The sequence below is a fragment of the Episyrphus balteatus genome, chromosome 3 (assembly GCF_945859705.1).
Source record: "Episyrphus balteatus chromosome 3, idEpiBalt1.1, whole genome shotgun sequence".
In the NCBI taxonomy this organism is placed as follows: Eukaryota; Metazoa; Arthropoda; class Insecta; order Diptera; family Syrphidae; genus Episyrphus; species Episyrphus balteatus.
In genome coordinates this window covers 50,259,885-50,281,703 of record NC_079136.1, presented here as the reverse complement: position 1 = coordinate 50,281,703, position 21,819 = coordinate 50,259,885, and the positions used below count along the sequence as shown (strand labels likewise).

The 21,819-nt window shown below is 29.6% G+C and overlaps 1 protein-coding gene across 3 annotated transcripts in view; it reads left to right on the top strand.

Annotated features, from left to right (window-relative positions):
• The first annotated feature begins 10,934 nt into the window (after positions 1-10,934).
• The window catches only part of LOC129916685 (fibroblast growth factor receptor homolog 1-like), an 89,404-nt gene continuing 78,519 nt past the window's right edge, over positions 10,935-21,819 (top strand). Inside the window, exon 1 of one of the 3 annotated variants that reach the window (XM_055996779.1) lies at positions 10,935-12,589. The gene's annotated coding sequence lies outside the window, so the exon portion shown is untranslated. The remainder of the gene's footprint in view (positions 12,590-21,819) is intronic. The other 2 variants (XM_055996781.1, XM_055996782.1) reach the window with 2 other exon arrangements.

Sequence of the window (21,819 nt, the reverse complement as noted above, 5' to 3'; positions counted from 1 at the left end):
TGTCGACTCGTGAAAAATCGACTCGTGAAAAGTCGACATTACTTTCCCAATTTTCTTTCTTTATTTTCAGTTTTTGATTATAAATTTAAAAAATACATTAATCCTTCTGCAAACAATTTAAACTCTGAAGATAAAAGTTTAACCGGCTCCCACAGCAGCGTAAATGTTTGACAGCTGAAAACTTTTTTCTAAAAAAATGTATTGTCAAAAATTTAGCTTAATTTAAGCTCCGAAACAAAATCCTCTCGAAAATACATTTGATCTAAGAATTTCGATAGAATTTTGTATGTTAGCTAGAATTTGGCATATATTTTGAGCACTTGACCATTTTTTTTGATTATTTTGGAAGTAAGTTTTTTTAATCCTGCGACCCCCCCCCCCCCCCCAAACCAAATTTCTAGATCCGCGCCTGCTACATATTCGATTAAAATAATTTTAATATAAGCCAAAAATAAAATTTTGAAAAATTTGATTCTTGGATTTTGAAAAAATATGTATTTTAAAAAACGCGACTTTGAATTTTTTGGAAAATTTGGTTTAAGGCGTTGATTAATGATGGCTAGAAAATGGCATACCAATTCTATAAAAAAATTTTTTTTCAAAAAATTATACAGGGTGTCCCAAAAGTAATGGATCAAACGAAATATGCTGATAGGTCAACTTTAGGACTCTCAGAATTTGGTAACTTGTTCATCCCAAATCCTTACGGTTTTCGATTTAATGCAGTTTTTGTGAAATTTCGAAAAATCCCGACTTTGCAACAGTATTTTGCTTCCTCCGCTCATAATTGATTTTTGTTTTTTACAATTTTTTCACTAAAACATTGCCTAATAATAAGAAATAGTTAATTTATCAAAATATTTTTTATTTCATATGCCATTTTTCAGCAAATTAATTAACAGTTTCATGTTTTATAAAAACTCAATTTCTTTCTTTTAGTTCAGAGCAACACCCTGAAAATAATTTGTATGGTGTGGCACTGGTTTATTATTTTGAAAACTTGCTGTGTTATTGCAGTTTTCAAAAATGTATAAAAGTTTCCAAAGTTGAAGATAGAACTGAAGATATTACAATTTAAAAGCAACAAAACAGGGCTTTTCAGAGCAAAATAACAAAGAAAATTAAACACATTTTCTCGACTGTTGTTTGTTTATTTCTTTTTGAACAAAAGAATCGATTTTTGTTTGTTATTTTGCTCTGAAATCGTCTTTTTTTTTGCATTCAAATTAAAATATCTTTCGTTCTAATTTCAACTTTGGAAATTTTTATACATTTTTGAAAACTGCAATAACACAGCAAGTTTTCAAAATAATAAACCAGTGCCACACCATACAAATTATTTTCAGGGTGTTGCTCTGAACTAAAAGAAAGAAATTGAGTTTTTATAAAACATGAAACTGTTAATTAATTTGCTGAAAAATGGCATATGAAATAAAAAATATTTTGATAAATTAACTATTTCTTATTATTAGGCAATGTTTTAGTGAAAAAATTGTAAAAAACAAAAATCAATTATGAGCGGAGGAAGCAAAATACTGTTGCAAAGTCGGGATTTTTCGAAATTTCACAAAAACCGCATTAAATCGAAAACCGTAAGGTTTTGGGATGAACAAGTTACCAAATTCTGAGAGTCCTAAAGTTGACCTATCAGCATATTTCGTTTGATCCATTACTTTTGGGACACCCTATATTTAAACGACTTTGAAATTTTTTTTCTTAAAATGCGTATTAATAACGAAAACTAAACTGCATACTTATTTTGATATAACATATTGTTATTTTAATTTGTAAAGAAAATTTGAGTTTTAAAAATGTACGTCATTTTTTTATCAAAATGTATGAAATTATACCTTTTTAAGTTAATCCGTATCAACTTCAGCATGATAAGTGTAAATAAGTGAGACAAAAAAAATTTAAGACATTTCGATAAAAACTTTAAAAATTCAAAAATTCAGTAACATGAACCAACAAATTGTTTTTTTTTTTTTTTTTTTTTTTTTTTGCTTGGTCCTAATAATATGGCAAGGTACTGTAATCCGTACTACTCAATAGTTGCGAATCAAAGAAGTTTAAGATCTTTTTTGGAGTTCCACAAGGCAGCCGTTTGTGTCCTATACTTTTTATTTTATTTATTACCAACTTATCTTTTTATATCTTTTGTTCAACCCATCCAAGAATATGCTTGCCAGGTTTGGTCACCTCATTATGATTGCCATAAAAATAGACTGGAAGGTAATTCTCCGCTATTAAGTGTATCAATATGCTTTAATATCTTATAAAGTTCCAAACTGGCAAAATCTTAAACTCGTCGGCCTGAGTAGATAGCTGTCTTCATTATTACCTATTCAAAGTTAAAACCGCAATTTTATCTAATCTAATAATGAAACTCATAAATATTATCAGGTAGGTAGGGGAATCAAGATATATGTTTTTATTTTTCTAATAAAACATCATATTTTGCTGACACAAAATAAATAAATTTCCCATGAGAAATTTTTCATAAGAAACACACTCACGCTTCTTATCTTCTTTAAGATACGAAAATACAAAACCTAAATATCAATGAAGACCGAAGAAGAACTAGGTAACTGCAGCCAGAATGTAGGTAGAAGATTCATAGAAACGAATGTGCAACGTGCAGATTTAGTACCAAGTTCCAACCCAAACATTATAAATAAAATCTTTTATTCTGCACCACATGTCAGCTACATTATACTATTCCTGAGAGGTGTTATAAAATATGTAGCAATAAAATTATCCAAGTTGTCCCCAAGAAAATAACAAACACGTCCTCGACAAACGAAGAGATTATCAGGAAACACAGATTATTATCGGGTTTTCTTGCATAAAATCTTAAAAATCCCTAAATAACACCGACTTATAGAGACAGAGTCTGAATGCCAGATGAAACTGGAACATGAGATTCATCTGTTAAAAGATACGGCCGCTATTCAGCAGCTACCTGATAATTATTAGTCCTGGCATTGGATAGTGTATTTTGTGTTGTTGTAGGTGGAAGATAAATAAATAAATTGGTGGACATGTTTTCAGTGACAATCTATTGCATGGTGGAAATACAAAATTTTTCAACTTCCGGATTTATTTAAAAGGTCGCTTATCCGCTACCTGTTTTTGTTGTATGTAAGAAGTATATTAAGAGCGCCGCAGTTAATAATGAAAAAACAAATTGCTTCTTCTGGCATAAAGCCCTTTTGTCACCTTAAATGGTTTAACTGCGGTTATTATGAAATATTTTTACAATGGCGAAAGTTTTGTGTTGCACTGTTGCTATTAAACTTATATGGTAAACTTATATGGTAAACGTTTCAGAGACGAAAAGTTATTTCAAAGTACTTTGACCCTCTTTGTGAATTATTATTATTATGTATTAATACGCTAAATGTTTAATTATGTTATATGAATTTTGAATGCCATAAAAGTTGTGTGTACCTAGTAAACAGAAACACACCTGCTGTCATGTTGTAAATAATATATTATTTCATTCATAAAAAGCCAAGTAGTTTTCGTTTGGTAATCTTTTTCGAAAAATAAATAAAAGATAAAATTATGTATATGAAACGAAGAGGGAAGGTGATAAATGATAATATTTTCATTCAGAGCGAGGAACTATTGAAGAAAATAAAACTGAATAAAGAATTAACAACAAGTCTAAAACTATTTACAAGAAATGTCTGACAGAAAAAAAAAAGTGTGGGACGATTTCATAGTTTCGGGTGCCACATTATTTGTACACATAAATTGATATTTTTTGGTTACCTACTTATTGTAAAGAAACTATGATGACACAGATCTGCGTTCTGCGAATTTCATTCCAATTATCAATAAATTAATATAAATTTTTGAAAAATCTATAAAAATTTTTTAAAAATGCATTAGAAAATAGATAAAATTGTTCGTTTACCCAATGTCCAAGCTTAGCTAATTTTTTGTCCATATTATTACTAAAAAAGTTTAAAAAAAAATTTCAAAATTTTGTTTTGGAAATAAATTTTTCAAAAAAATATGGTAACAAAATAAAATATGTATGAGGTTTTAGGGTATAGCGGTAGGTGCGACCCTTGGTTTTTAACATTTTTTTACGTGATAACGTCTTATGCTGATAACGTCTACGTGGTGGCTGCCATATTTCATCGATTTATTAAATCGATGAACCATGGCAGCCACCACGAAAAAGTGACGCCCTTTTCTAACGTTCCACTTGAAATTTTTAGCAGTGCGGCAAAATTTCAATTAAAAATTAAAAATAAACTATAAGAGATACAACAATCTTCTATAGCTTATTTGAAAGATAATAACCTGAAGTTAAATACATTTGAAGGATCTTAAAAAATTCCATCTTTTAATAGGGTAAATAGGGGTAAAACAAAATTTCAAAAAATTGGCTATTTTCTAAACGCGACAATGTAAAGAATTGAATTTTTTTTAATCAATAGATAAATTTATTGGAAGACTAACAATGATATTGAAAAAATTCTAAAAAATTTCAAAACCAAGCTATTAATGGTTTTCTAAAACTAAAACATGAGGTAGACCTTTGACAAAGTAGTGATTATAGTTAGGGGAATTTATTTGACAATTTGAAAAACGTCATTCGAAAGATAATAAAAAAAAAGTTAGGAGTCTGATACGGATTTTTTTTTTAAGTCTCTGCGTTTCAAAATATGAATTTTTGATGAATTTTTCGGTTTTTTTGGGTGAGTTTTTATTTTTTAAAATTTTTTGTAGCATTCAAAAAATCTCAAGCTTACAGAACATGTAGTCTATGACATACATGTGCAAAAAATTGGTATTTAAAAATGGTTTTTGACCGAAGAACGGTAAAAACAAGTTTTTTGACCTTTTTTAACCGTTTTTTATTTTTATCTTTTTTTTCTTCAACAGATAAATAAATGAAATTTATATTTATATTGTATTTATATATTTTTGAAAGATAGACAATAGACAGGACTATATCTGTGCAAAATTTCAATTAATTTTGTAGTCACAATTTTGAGATAACGGTAAAATAAAGTTTTATTATTCAACAGGTTCTATCTATACAAATTTGATTTAACTCTATTGAGCATCCTGATGATGTTACCTTTGGTATATCACACATAACTGTACATTAGGGTGTCCGTTATTTCCCAAAGTGATGTTTTCGGGGGAGACACCCCCTAGATCGAAAGTTTAGGGCCTAAATAAGGGGAAATTAGCAAAACAAAATTTTTTGGAGGTCATTAACCCGTGCCTCTAAGGTCATACTTTCCCCATACAAATTTGTAGGGGAAATTTTTAACTCATAAATAATTTATTTTTCTCTCGAGTTAAATCATCTATTTTTAAAATGTTTGTTGATTCTGGTTGGAAAATAGTTCCTTTAAAAGATTACATTCAAAATTTCCCGTTAAAAAATTTTTTTTATATTTTATTTCGGTTTTTGAAATTATTACCTGCTTTCGTAGTTTTTGCTTTCACCTATCACATAATTTTAAATGCAGTTTTATTGGTTTTTAATTCTTTTCAAATATTGCATTCAAAAATTTGTGTATATAAATCAAAAATTTTAATTTTTTAAAATTGTTTTTTGAAATTTTTGCCGTTTTTATACGTTTAAATTTATTTTTCTCGAACTACAAAAGATATGTTTACAATATTTTTATTGAATTTTGTTTAAAAATTATTCACCTAAAAAATGACATCAAAATAGTTGCAAACAAGAAAGGGTAAAGTATTAAATAATATTTATTTAATATAAAAACGGCAAAAATTTTAAATAGAAATTTAAAAAAATTAAAATTTTTGGTTTATACACAAATTTTTGAATGCAATATTTGAAAAGAATTAAAAACCAAAAAAACTGCATTTAAAATTATGTGATAGGTGAAATACTCCAGTCAAAGCGTCGGAAAAAAAGGCCTCACCTTGCGCAGAGAGGCACTGTCAGTTTTTAATTCATGGATCGATAGGGGTATATTTAAAAGGCTTAAACCCAATTTCTCACCACCTGATCATTCTTTTTAGCGGAGTTATTCACAAAAATGCATTTTTTGGGATATTTTACTTCTAAGCTAATATCTTTGCTCCAGATTGTCGTAGACCAAAAAATAAACATACATTCTCTTCCTTATAATATTTTCTATCGTTATATGTAATTTCATTGTATTTGAGTGAGTAAATATAAAATGGCAGCCATTTAAAGTCAAATTCTTGCTGTTAAAAAACACATTTTTGTCATTATTTAAAAAAAAAGCTTATATCATGATTAATATTTTTCTAACCAATTTTGTAGCCCTGTTCATGTCCTGCATTTTAGAGAAAAAATGAGCTCTTTATCACCAAAGATGGCTGAGCAATTGATAAATGAACGCATGCAAAACCGGTGCGAAAACACCCAAAAATATCGTTTTTTGGGAATAACTCGACTTCAGAATGTCCTACGGCAAAAAATAAAGCAATGAATTGTTCGTTACAACATTTTCTATCAATTTAGTGCACATTCTTTTTGTTGAAACAAATAAAAAATAAGTAATATTAAGTCAAAGTGGTTTTTTTGTTTAGCAAACTCTTGCCTTATTATTTTGCAAACGGTGCAAGTATTGGCTATTAAAATAAAATATTATTGTAGTCCTTTAAATTATCTACAATTTAAAAAAAATTAGCACTCTACGACCCACACGAGCCGAGAAATTAATTTTTTAAAAAAGGTCCAAATGACCAACGAAAAAACATAAGACAAATTCTCTTATAATAAGAAACAATGAAAACAACCCCTCTCACTGAGAACTAGTATTCGAATCATAAACAAGGGAAATTTTTTTGAATTTTCTTACGGATTAATGCTTTCTTAAAATTATAATAACTCGGCTCCCGTGGGTCGTAGAAAGCTAATTTTTTTTTTGAATTGTAGATAATTTAAAGGACTACAATAATATTTTATTTTCTTAGCCAATATTTAAACCGTTTGCAAAATAATAAGGCAAGACTTTGCTAAACAAAAAACGACTTTGACTTAATATTACTTATTTTTTATTTGTTTCAACAAAAAGAATGTGCATCAAATCGATAGAAAATGTTGTAACGAACAATTAATAGCTTTATTTTTTGTCGTAGGACACTCTGAAGCCGAGTTATTCCCAAAAAACGATATTTTTGGGTGTTTTCGCACCGGTTTTGCATGCGTTCATTTATCAATTGCTCGGCCATCTTTGGTGATAAAGAGCTGATTTTTTCTGCAAAATGCAGGACATGAATAGGGCTACAAAATTAATTAGAAAAATGTTAATCATGATATAAGCTTTTTTCGAAATAATGACAAAAATGTGTTTTTTAACAGCAAGAATTTGACTTTAAATGGCTGCCATTTTGTATTTACTCACTCAAATACAATGAAATTACATACAACAATAGAAAATATTATAAGGAAGAGAATGTATGTTTATTTTTTGGTCTACGACAATCTGGAGCAAAGATATTAGCTTAGAAGTAAAATATCCCAAAAAATGCATTTTTGTGAATAACTCCGCTAAAAAGAATGATCAGGTGGTGAGAAATTGGGTTTAAGCCTTTTAAATATACCCCTATCGATTAAAGAAATAAAAACTCACAGTGCCTCTCAGCGCAAGGTCAAATGACGCTTTGACTGGAGTAAAAGCAAAAACTACGAAAACAGCTTATAATTTTAAAAACCGAAATAAAATATAAAAAAAATTTTTAACGGGAAATTTTAAATGTAATCCTTGAAAGGAACTATTTTCCAACCAGAATCAACAAACATTTTAAAAATAGATGATTTAACTCGAGAGAAAAAAAATTTTATGTATGAGTTAAAAATTTCCCATACAAATTTGTATGGGGAAAGTATGACCTTAGAGGCAATGGTTAATGACCTCCAAAAAATTTGTTTTTGCTAAATTCCCCGTATTTAGGCCCTAAACTTTCGATCTGGGGGGTGTCACCCCCGAAAACATCACTTTGGGAAATAACGGACATCCTACTGTACATTCACTACAAGCTACACAATGTTGAATTAAAAAACTTGCGAAATATCTCAAAACACCTGTGGAGATCTGTTGATCATGAACAGCCATCAGTGTGGGAAGTACCGTAATCTCAGTTTGGAATTTCGACATGGTTGGCTTTAAAAAATTCTAACTTTTTTTCTAGGCATCGCAGAAATAAGATTTAAACGTCATATGAAAGGTGAAATTATAAACTTTTACATAATATAAAATTTTTTATAGGTTGTCTAAAAAAAATTGATTCAATAGCGTGAGAACATAAAATTATACGTTTTTTTTTGTTGCTTTTTTTGATGAAAATTGATCGAGTTCAAAAAGTACTAGCTCTTTTTGTAGATGCCTAATAGACATGATGGATATATATTTTTTGAGTTGAAGCAATAAGCTTTCAGGTGGTATAAAATTTATTATAGGTTTTTATATCAAAAAAATGAATTTTTGGGTGATGGAAATGATTTTTTCACTTTTTTCATAAAAAATTATTGTTTTTAATAAATTATTTTAATACTACTTTTTACGCATTGTAAAAATTTAAAAATAGTTAGAAAAAATATTTGGCTTTTTAATAATATAATTTTTTTTGTAAGCTTTTAAAATAAAAAATTATTATAATGAGAGAAGAAAAAAGGTAATTTTTTGTAGCTTATTCTTGTAAATTATGATTGGTTGAAATAAATAAACGCTTCAATTGACTCATTTTAAATAAAAGCACACAACCTGTTTTCTTACGACGTTATCACGTAAAATCATCGTCCGTAAACTGGCTTTACAGACAACCACTTTTTGTAGATAATTATTGCGCCTCCTGGCTGCATGGGGGAGATAGATTCAATACCTTCGGTTTTTTTTTCTTGTCTTGACCCAACCTGCATGCACTAGATTTTTGGCACATTCCTCCTGAAACACGCTATATATGTATTTCACATTTTTCTTGTTTAAAATTGCTATAAAAAGTGGGTCCCGGAAGCCTCAACTAGAGTTTTAACTATGAAAGCGATTATTAAACCTGCACAGAGAAAAATATGACCCGCTAAAAACTAACAGATTGCCATATTGTTTTACCGTCCATACATTTCATAAGGAAATCTTATTAAAATCAACGATTAATAAGGTTTTTTTAAGGAGATTTCTTATTATTTTTATAGAGAAAATCTTATTAAAATTTGACTGAAAAGTTGATTTTTTTTTGCAACTTAGCACTAGAACAAAAATCGCGATCAATATTTTCATGGCAGGTTGGTTCAGGTGGTAAGGTGGGCGACTAATGATTTGAAGTCTCCAGTTCGATTCCCAGCCTGGTCATCGTTTTTTTATTTTTTTGCAGATTTTAAAACAATAAGGAAAACCCGATTGTTTTAATAAGGTTTCCTTCTTGGATGAAAACCATAGAGAAATCTTATTGTTTTTGTTCTATTTTATGTGGTCTATTTTTCTCTGTGTGGTTGTTTATAGTTTTAGGTAATTCCCTAGAGGCAAAATTTAAATGTTTTTAGTACCAAAACTAACGGTACCAGCCAAGCCATATAACGAAAAGACTAAAAAAAATAGTAGAACGGTTCTAACGATTTTGATTAAAATTTTTTGTGTAATGCTGCAAATATTTCTCGTAAACTCCTCAACCGATTGCAAATGAAATTTTTAATTCAGAAGCGTTAAAGTAACTGTAATATAAAATTTTGTAATGCAATATAAAATTTTCAAAATAAAATTAAAAAAAAAAAACATTAATTTTTTTTTTGAAAAATCAATTTTTTAAAATCGTGCCAATGGATTTTCCTATGTTAAGTTCATTAATACTTTCTCTTAAATGGTTTACCTTTTTTTAACGAAGATTTTTTTATAATTATAAAAAAAGGATTTTTTTTAAGAACGGCTTCAAGCATTTTCAATTTTTATTTAAATTCCTTAATATACTAGAAATCAAATCTTTTTAAACATGGTTAAATGCTAATTTGTTGCGCAAAGTTTTATTTTGTCATTTTTCATTTCAATTTTAAATTTAAAAAGTGCACTTCCGGTTTGCTGTGGCCAATGGAGACATTTTGAAAGAATAACTTCATAATTCTTTTTTTTCTTTTGTCAATAATTATTGTAGCTTTTGAAAAAAGAAATTTTTATGTAAGCCCCAATTTTGTTGCTCCAAAACTTTTAAAAATATTCAAGGTTATGCTCAAAAAAGTTAGCTCAAAAATATGCTTTCAAAATTCAAAAAAAATGCAAAAGTCAAAAATAATTTTTTGTTTTTCAAAAATTTGATGTAAGCTAGACTCAGATGAAATGTTTAAACCTCGATTTTGTAGCTCGATTAGTTTTCTTGTTATTCCGCTAAAATAAAACGAAATAATGTACCTACCTAACTGTCAAAATTTTCAAAAAAAAGTTAAAATTATTTTTTGTTTTTATTTCGAAACCTTATTTTTTAAAAGCTTAGATACTTTAGACTTATTTTCGCGGAAAATTCAATTAATAATACTTATCTGCAGGGTAAAATTTCAAGGGTAGTTTATGAACTAACATTTCTTTCATACAAATAGAAAGTATTTTTGCATGCAACACAAATAAATCGCATGATAGAAATATTTATCCCACCAAACCAAACCTTATGCTCATTTCAAACAACATTTATTTTATAAGTTAACATTCAACAAGATGCACTTGCACTGCTTTTTATCTTATTTCCACTGTCGGTAATACAGTTCTCATTCGACTTAAACTGATAACACTGTAAAAATGTATCTCTCAGATACTTTTGGTTCCACATCACAACACTCAATGTCGATGCACATCGAACCAAAACAAAAATAAAACATGGATAAAATAATGTTCGTTCCACAAAATACACAAGTTCGTTTGTTTAATTTCATGAATGAATATCTCAGTTGGCAGTTTGACAACAAAAACGACGACCAACCGATCGTTACATTCTGTCGTATCTCGCATCCAACCACCACAACGATCTCGTCTCGACTTCTACTCTGCACAATTTTCTTGCGCATCTCAATCTCAAGAATCGGCCGGCATTTCCACTCACAACATCACACAATCCTCCGTGGATTTTTTTGTATATCTTCTCGCAAAAGTATCTATCGGGGAAAATCAAAATTTTCCCCCCGGTTCCGATCGCTTGATCACCATAAGAAGAACACATGTTGGCAATGCGCCGCCGCTATCGTAATCATCGTTGTACTTCGTAGATACTCAACTCATTTCATTTTTCTCTTCTTATACGGGTGTTTGGCGCGGTGCTCCTTGGGCTTCTTTGACTTTCGTTTCAACTACTACCGTGGAGAAGACGCACCATCAACAACAACAGAACAGTCCTCCAATCGTCGACCATCACGCAAACGCAACGCACATACACATTTTGTTTATTTACGTGCAAAGAATTGTATATTTTCTGGGAAGCTAGCGAACAGGCAGGCAGACGACTACGACGACAACGGGCAGATCGGTAGTCGGACGGACGGATATTTTCTTTTTTTGAATTTAAAAATACAAAAATACAAACAAAAAAAAAAACTACTAAATGCTCTCTCGGTTTCGAATCGAATCGGCAACGGATCGCCATCGCGCATAGTGCACAACCCCGCGCTCAATTCGAATGTTTTCGAGTGTATGTTTCAATTCAGTTGAATTGTGTACGCCTGCGAAGTGACTTCGTCCGTCGATGAAGGTTATATGGATTTTTTTAATTTTCAAAAATTAAAAAAAAAAAAATTAAAAATTCTAAAAACGGTTAAGATTTTTGAAAAATTGTTCAAAAATCTAATTTTTTAAATTTGGAAAATATTTTTTTTTTCAAAACTACTTGAATTTTGAAAATTTACAAAAAAAAAACACAAAATTTTGGAATACCAGTGAAAAATTATCAAAATTTCAAAAAAAATTGAAAAAAAGTTTTAAAAAACCTTAACTCAAAAATTTATTAAAAAATCATTTTTGAAACTTTGAAAAAAAGGATTTTCGAAAATAAAAGTGATATTTCCTCCAACCGGAAATTGAGATTGATGTTGTGAGGGTTGTTTCCGATTGAAAATTATTTTGGGTTCGGATAAAGTGCGTTTTGTTTTTCTTTTCTTCTCTCGTTTAGACAAGTGTCCGGATCTATGTGCACTATCTGTGTGTATTTTTGTTGTTGTTTGAAAAATCTTAGAAATTAAAATTGAAACTACGAGAAGAATATTAATTGAGTTGTTAAAGAAAAAATTGTATAATTTGAGTGTGTTTTTTTATTTAAATTCAAAATTCGAAAGGGTTACCTAACTACCTACCTCTACTACACTGATAGATACTTAAAGTGTGCCATATCCGGTGAGGAATTAAGTGGAAATCAAATTTTAAATTTTTATTTTGTGCGCGAACTTTATTTTTAATTCGTCAATTATTATTAATTTAAATAACAAATTACGAAGATACAAATATATAAAACAAAAGTGATTGAGTTATATCTAAAAGTTACCGAATTCATCAAAATTAATTTTTTTTTATATCATTTTGAATGCTTTATTGATCTTTTTTATGGATAACGTTTATTTACCTGCAAACGGAGATTTGGCAATGTATTGAAGGTAAGATATGAAATTAATATTTTAGTACATTTTTATTAATACACAAATTTTAACGTTTAATTTTATTTATTCACAAAAAAAGAATATTGGAAAAATTGCAAATGATTTTCTAACCTAACCTAGTTTTGGTCTTTACAAAAATTGCAAAACTCAACCTCAACATTTTTTAACTAAAGAGGTCTAATTCATCTGTTCATGATTATCCAATGTCCACCCAAAATTTTCGTTTTGCACTCTTCAAAAATCGATCACAGTTTTTGCAAGAAGAAATTTTTTACTCATTAGCCCTGTTCCTTTGGTGTCGTAGGTATCTACTAGGGAATAAGACATAGCCGTAGCTAGGATTTCATTTCGGGGGGGGGGGGGGGGGGGGAGTTGGTGGAGCTTACCTCAGACCGAAGACATTTTTTTTTAGGAATCACAAATCTTTTTTATCAACTATATGTATTTGCAGTCGATTCTTATTTCCGCTAAAGCAAATAGTCATTAGAACTGTGTCAGAGCGAAAAACTTGCCAATATCCTTTTTAAGTATTTTTTAGGAGAGAAATTCATAGTTAAAAGTTTAAAATAGCTCTGCTTACCGTAGAAGAATTTAAGAATGTACCGAATATAAAATGGCCGAATATTCGGCGGCATCTCTAGTTTAAATTGGTACAAAAGGAGTGATAAGTTGTTTGATATAAATTGCGAGCGTCAGCGAGGAAGAAAATTTTTTTTGAAGAAATAAATTTGAACCATTATTAGGCTTTATACAAAAAATTATTTCGCACAATTTTATATATAAAAACATTGAAAAATGAAATTTTTCTCCCACTGAAATTTTGTAGCAAAAAATTGATATATTCTATTATATCAATTTAGTTCTAAATTAAAACGGGAATACTTAAAAATAAAAATTTTAATAATCCAAGTTGTTTGGCATGAGCTAAAAATATAACGAAATATTTTACATAGGTACTCTCTGAAATAAAAGGATAAGATGTCGGAAAGACTTAAATAGATTTAACGGTAATATTTCAAAAACGAGATGTGATCAAATATTTTTGTCTTCGGATTCGAGTTCAGCAACCCTTTGAAAAAGTAGGTATAGTTTAGTCTCGACACCAAAAACCTTGTAGATAAATACTTGTGTTATTTAAAGGGTTCTTAAAAGAACATTTTAAGGTGTTTACATATAGTGCTTAAGGAAATGATCAAAGAGGTAAAAACTAGTTTTTTGAAAAATTCCTTACCAAACGTTGTAATGGACCACAAAATTGTTGTTTTTCTTTATAAAAACTTCATCGACAGCTTCTTTAACGATACGAAATTGGTAGAGACTTTTAGGGAAATTTTCAGATAGGTAACAAAACATTTAGTACTGCAAATATTAGACTTGTAGGTATTTGTTTATACTATATCTTTTGATTTTCTGAAAACAAATATCGGGGGGGGGGGGTTACACCCCATAACCCCCCTTAAATACGGCTATGGAAGAAGAGCATGAGTAGATGATAGTACTAAATTAACCAAAAAATCTACTAGAAGTAAACTACCACCTCCAATACAACAGGGCTATTATCATCACAAAGTAAGTCGAAAAATCTATTACAAATTGCAAAAATTGTGAAGTTTCAAAATATCTTCCCCGAATCATAAGTCGATAATTTGATTTTTCACCTCAAAGTCTAAAGCAAAGAGTCATTGTTAAAAAAAATTTCTATGACGGAATACGAACTCATTTCGAACTCTCAACAATAAATTCCAGTTTATTTAAAATCACAATATACCACCTCATTTTTTTTTTCTTCTTAAAATTCAATTAAAAATTGACTCACGATCCAAGTGTGATCGAATAATTTAGTTTTAAATTCACAGTGAATTTATCACAGTGCACAATATAAATCATCAGCCTCTCAGATGGCAACATCACGTATTTGATTTAAAAAATAAAACCAAATCCTGATATCTATACTGCAACTAACTCATGTGCGCGCATAAACAAAACGCATTAAGGGGGGGTTTCCATAGCATTTTAATGGAAGACGGTTGACTAATTGTTGTATAACTTTTGCAGTTTATAAGATAATCTTATGAAACGTACTTTTTTGAAAAGGTAATAAACGTACAAATATTTTTGCATCATTTAAATTTTAGAAACATTTCTTGTGCGATTTTTATAAGGGTCGAAAATGATTTTTTTCCTGCAAATTTAGATTGAATCAGAATTTTGGTTGGGGCACCGTTGTTTATAAACTTTTTATTTATTTTTTTTTTGTTTTATAATGATCAAATGTGTTTTCATGCAGTACGCGAAACAGTTTTTTTTTTTTTTTTTTTTATTAGAAAAAAAGCTTCGTTAATTTGTTGTAATTTCATGTTTTTTTTACTCACTCTTCTTAGAATAACTTTACCGTTTATTAGTGTTTTTAGATGAAACAAAAAGAAAACAATAAAGGGAAATTAGGAGAATCCAATAAAATTTCTAAAATTTAATTTGAAGTTGATTTGAACGGTTAATTTGAAGGAAAGGTGTCAAAATGCACTTTTTTAGCATTTTGGTCGTGGGGCAAAGCGTGATTATTTTTTAAAATGTTTTTGTATTTTTTAATGAGAAGTTAATAAAGTTGTTCATGCAACCCGTTTGCCAAAAAAAAATATTTTTTTTATTTACACACTAAAAATTTGATTTTAATAAACCAATATTTGCATTCTGTTTTTGAAGAAGGGGCAGTCAAAGCATCCACAATTTATTTTTATTATTTTTTTTCATTATATTTCAAATCAGTTTCAAAAAAAAAATATATATTTTTGCTCACAGTATTTTTAATATAAATTGTTGAAAAAGTGTCTATTTTAGCTTTTTTTACTTTGAAAATTCCATTGATCACGCACACATGCAAATTTAGTTCAAAAGAATGCCACGCATAAGCTGGCGCTGATGAACTCTTTTTTTCTGTTCTTTTCTATTTATTGAAAAAAAACTTGTTCTTGCGCTCTCATTTTCTCGTTATATTTTGTTTTTGTTTTTTGTGTTTACATAATATGTACTTTTTTTTTTTTGTTTCCTATTTCCTCACTCAGGCAGGCAGAAATCATTCATGAAATTATGAAGAGAGTAGGTAGATAGTAGATATTTTTTGCAAGATCATTATCTTTTGTTTTCAAAAAGGGTTGTTTTGTTCTTGTTGACTCTTGGGTTTTTTCTAACAATTCATTTCGTGTTTATAATATCGCACCCGCGGTTGCGAGTTGACACTTTTGGGTGCGGGGATATAGGTAAAGGATTAGATATTTGTTTGTGTGTAAAAATGTGTATTGACATTTGACATGTGCTTGTGCACAATGATTGATTTCTATATTTAGGTTGATTTCTGGGTTGTATTGTTTATTATACTACACTCGCGCGTGCGTGCGGGGTTATATAATATAAATATATCGTTTTGTTTTTCATAGTCTTTGTTTATATGTTGCGGATTCGGTTTTTTTTTGTAGGTTTGTAGGTATAATAGTTATATTTTCGCGGGGGAATGTGTAAAGGGTTATATAAGTGTATTTGTGGTTAGAATGCACCTGATGGTATTTATAGAAATAGTTTTGAATAGGTGAAGATGCTCAGTATGTTTCCTTAGCAAAAACAAAGTTTTTAAAATTACACCTACTGAGGAAACAAGCAAAAAAGTAGCTAATGCCTATCTGAATTTATAAATAAAATATCAGTTTGAAAAAATAGATCATTTTTTTTTCAAAGTGTTGAGCTTGAAAATTATTTTGAAAACTTCCCTAAACTTTGATTACATAGTTGAAAAATTAATTTCAAGGTTTAAAAAAAAGTAACTTATAAGTTACACTGGTCAACAAGCTTTTTGCCACAAGAACCAAAATATACTTTTCTATATGTTTTTGATATGCTGAACTCGAATCTGAAGTCAGAAAATGTTTATTGGCCTCCGTTTTTGAAATATTACCGTTAGAAAATACCGAAAAACGTCATTTTGGCTGTTTTCGAGGTTATGTTTTTATGTGGGGTAGTTTCTTATGAAAAAATTTGTAACGGTTCCTATAAGAACTGGTTTTATTCTTTCAAAAAATGTTTAAATCTTTCCAATATCTTTTTTACTTCCCGAGATATTTAAAATTTAAGGAGTGGTCTTTGACTCAGAAATAGCACTGGCCAAACAAATTAAACTTTTTTTGCCACAAGAACCAAAATATACTTTTTTAAAGGTTTTTGAGTTGCTGAACTCGAATGCGCAATCAGAAAAATGCTATTGGCAACAAATTTGTTTATAATGAATTACCCCACATAAAAACAGAAGCTAGAAAAGAGCCAAAATGACGTTTTTCAGCATTTTATAACTGTTATATCTCAAAAACGGAGGCCAATCAAATTTTTTTTGACTTCAGATTCGAGTTCAGCATATCAAAAACCTATAGAAAAGTATATCTTGGTTCTTGTGGCAAAAAAAAAGTTCAATTTTGTTGACCAGTGTTATTAATGCTGCCTTATTTTTGTTTCCTAATAATGTAGGTATAGGTAAATAAAAAACAAAATCGATTCAACTGAGTTCATTGCATTGGTGACTCTAAAAAAATCTTTATTAAAAAGGTGTTGAAAGTAAATTGGATTGATATCGAGTCCATCCTCAAACAACATATAGATAAGAACCTAAACATTCTATATATTGTAAGTAAATACATTTCCATGTCAGCCGGCACGCGCGTGTGCGAGATAAAAAATTGCTCAACGAAGAACAACTGAAAAGTGAGCAAGAACCTGAAAACCAATCCTTCTGCGCATCTACTCATATTTTTATACAAACTACACAAAGGATACTGTCAAGTATATTATATCAATGCACCCATATAACACATCCTCTACCTGCTTCTCCGCTGAACAACTATAATTATTATTATAATGCAAAAAATTTCTCTGATACACAAAAAACTCAAATGCCATCCACAACAGCAACATGGAAACAAGTTTTCATTTCAAAAATAAATAGGTATACACTCCAGAAATCTTTCATGAAAATATTGAATTTCAAACCAGTTTTCGTCCACAAACACCATATCCATATAAAGATCTATGTAGTATACCTACATCCATTTGCATGTCACCCCGCACGCGTGAGTGCGATGGCGATCTCACAAAGAGACAATGAATGAAAACCATAACCAACATCCTGAGAGTAAAAAACCAGAGAATTCGATGGCGAGAGAGCGAAACACATTCACTAATACACACAAATGCTTTTACATGAGATTTGACTTTGCTGAAAAAGGGAACCCAGTCTTAATAGAGAAGAGAGACAGAAAGATCATTAAAAAAAAAATTGAAGCTGCCGCTCGATGTACATTTTATTCGTCAGAAAACAAACCAGTAATTTATCGCCATCTCTAAATTACTTACAACATTTGTGTATCTTTTGCTAATCGACCATTGACATCGAATAGGCCACCGAACTTCACATAAAAAGCCGACATTATCTTTCTTATTTTTACAATCGTATCCTTTGTTGAATGTTTGATGATTGCAGTCCGAGAGAGAGTGTAGAGTGGCAACAAAGATCTTTCCTTTAATTGTGCATGAGTTTTCTAGTTTTCCCTCGCAGCATCAACTAAAGAACTCTCAACACCATCTCAGGGCTTTAATGACAGAGTAGTTCTCATTCTCATGAAACCATTTTTCCATAAAAAAGAAATTCCTTTTTAGCTGAAACTGAATCAAATTTTACGACTTCAACATCCACGCACTTAAAACTCATCCATTTAACGACTCTTCGAGCAGCTACCAAAATGGCGTTCAACCTGTCAAAACTTCAGACCAATAAATCATATCGGCAACAACATAAAATTACGGATGTAACAACTACAACTGTCAATGTGCAATCAATTTCGAGGCAAAGTGCCAAAATTTTATTTCGAAATTCGAACATGATTTCGTTCTTTTACTGTTTTATTCGTAATCAAGCGAAACATGAAAAATTATGCAAATCGAATTTTTCGTTATCGAAGCTGAAACTAGCAACACGCAAAATTGATATGCGAAACGTCACTGACGGATTGAGGGTACAAGTTTTTTGTTTGTTTGTTTTTTTTTCGACTTATTCGCTTGTCAAATTTGATAAAATTAATTCAGTCCACGAGCATGAAAATAACAATTTTTTCTTTTTATATTTGTTGTTGTTTTTGTTGTCATAAAAATGGAAGACAAATTGGGCATTTTAAAGTTTTTTTTTGTTTACAAATGTGTCATTTCTACAAACTTGTAATTTAGTTTTGAAGTCTTTCGAAGTAGACTACAAGACATCATGAAGGAAGGAAAAATCTGACCTGATAAATGACAGAATGACGTGACGTGCACAATTCTGACGTTTAACAGGCGGGTGGTGATTTTTCTTGATAATCCCCGGCAAAAAAAAAAACAAAATAAATAAAATAAAATAAAAATTGTTGTGAAAAACACGGCATTTTGATGTTATTCTTGTTTGTCTATTTTTTTGGCACCTGTTCTGTTTTCACAATTTTTTTTTTGGGGGCGTTCGAGTCGTCGCGTCGTCAGTCAGTCGATTTAGAGGATGAATGGAAATCGCTTGTTGGACTTAGTATTAGTATTTTTTTAGTTGAAAAGAACAAAAAAATAAACATCCGGCTGATGTTCTCCCGTAAGCCAAAAATATAAAATAAATATTCGTATCCTCTTAAGAAAAAAAAAAATAAAACAAAAACAGATGATTTTTTTTGCTTCTACTAAAATTTTCTATGAAAAAAATATTTTTTAAGAATGAGATTTTTTTGTGGATTTTGTAATAATTCAGTTAAAATGTCATCAGGGATTTTGTGTGGGATTATCATTCTATGTTTGTGATGGTTGAGGTATGTTTCATTCCATTAATTAGCTAATGGGAACACTTTAAGCCAAAAAATTTTAATTTTTGTTGACACAGATGATAATCAAACAACAACAACATAAAAAGGCTTACCACTGTTAATGTAACCATTTCGATTTTGTAATTTTTTTTTCGGAGTTAAAAACCAAATTTTAGTACCTACTAAACATTTTGAACTTTATTTTAAAAATGTTTGATTTTTTTCATTAGATATGAACAGTTGTACCTACATATGTATATCAAAAGTAGAACATCTGTTTTACATCAATTTAGCTAAATTTTTAGCTTATAAACAGTTTCGAAAATGAAAATTCTATAAACGCTTATTTTGTAAGCCATTTTGGAACCACAATTTTGAGTAAAAAAAAAAGTTTCAAGCTTTTTCGTTTTTTTTTTATACTAATATACTACAGTGTACTAAATTTCATGACCTTTTATCAAATGAAATGGAAATGATTTTTGAACCTAAAATGCACCAAAGGCACCACTGTGCGGCGAGGAGAATGGTAAAGAGTTAAAGCGTTTTTGATCGAAAGATTTTTAAATCTTCAGCGAGTTCATTACTTTCAGTCGTTGTGTCAACTTCATTTTTACTACTTATTTCGCAAAAATAATAATTTAACAATTAGTTTATAAAAAAGAAAAAATATCATAAAAAAAAGGATTTTTGCCTTTTTTTGACATATTTTGAAACACATGCGTGATCGGAAGTCCAATTCGAACCAATTTTGTCTACTTAATATTTAGCTCATATATGAGTTTTCTAAAGCTATTATGTTCAAAAAATAATATATTAGGGTGGTGTCAAATTTTTTTTTGTAAAAATACCTACAGTTTTTTTAATTTTTTTTTTTTTCAAAGATATGAACCGATTTTGATTATTTTTTAAACCCTTCTTAGCCCTCTGTCGGCACACGGGTGCGAATTTGGCAGGACAAAAATAAAAAAATTACGATTTTTCAAAAAAGTGGTCACAAAAAAGTCTCTTTATAAGGGTGAAAATATTTTTTATCGGAATACAATATTCGAATTCCTCGGAATATTCTACATCAATTTCATACTTGATTCTCTATAAAATATTGTGACCGAAAAAAGTTTTAGCGACATGTAAAAGTATAAACCAAATTCGCACCCGTGTGCCTATCACGTCACAAAAAAGAGGTGTGCCTACAGAGGGTTAGTCTTCACCATTCACAACTTTTCCACGATATTATGATTTGAATTTCGAAAAAAAAAATTTTCGGCCCACTCTAATGAAGGTACACTCGATGAACCAATTTTCTCGCAAAAAATGCGATTTCATGACTATTGTTTGACTAAATTGTCTGACCCATATAGATTTGAATATTTTGTACACTTTCTTTCATACTTTCGTTTTTTTTTTTTTTTTTTCATTTTAGTAAGAAATGGTGTCTAATGCTGCATAGTTTTAAAATTTGTTTCAGTATAACTGAACCCATGTCCGTTCTTTCAGATTATTCAATATGATAAAAGGAAATCTTCCTATTTATAATATCCATCTTTGGTTTCAAATCTGCATACTTCTTAAGCTTTTCATAGTCTATAAATTAAAACTTCTTACCTCCCACATTCCGCCAGGTTAGATAATTTACATGCCTTTTCAAAATAATCATTTATCATATATTTTCTCTTGTCAACTTAACTGAATTAATTACTTCTAAGAAAGTAGGTAGATACCCTTCCCAGCTGTCTGATTTTTTTTTCTATATAATTTTCATAAATAAAAAAAAATATCATGGCAACACTGTTTTAAGCCTTTCATAAAAAAATCCATTAGGTGTAACTTTTTTGGGTCAGGGAAACACACATTAATGATCTCTAATAATACAATTTTCTATTCTTGAGATTTTATATTTCAAAAACAATTTTTTTGGGGACACAATCTATTTTTATTTATAAAAGATCAGTAGTTCTTTCGCTTATTATATTCCTAATTAGATTTACACCGTTTCATGGGGCTTGTCTATAGTCAGTCTAGATTTTTAAGAATTAATTTAATTTTTCTTTTGTGTACAAAATCCTGCCCGAATTCTATCGTAAATTAGCCGAAATGTGTATATTTCTCGGATGAAAGTTAAGTTTTTAATGATCAAAAAGTTTCTGTTTCGTTCCTCGTGACTTGGCAGATTTGGTGTTTTATTGCGTGCACATCTGTTTGATGTTTTCTTTAGAAGAAGTGGATATCATACCGTTTCCGTTTATTATTGTGGGGGTAGCGCATCGAATCATATTTAAAGAAAAAAAAGATGTAAACACACACAAATTAAGGATGTATCTTTATATACGAAAAGCTCCACATTAATAGTGTATCTAAACAATTTTGTGTGAACTTTGC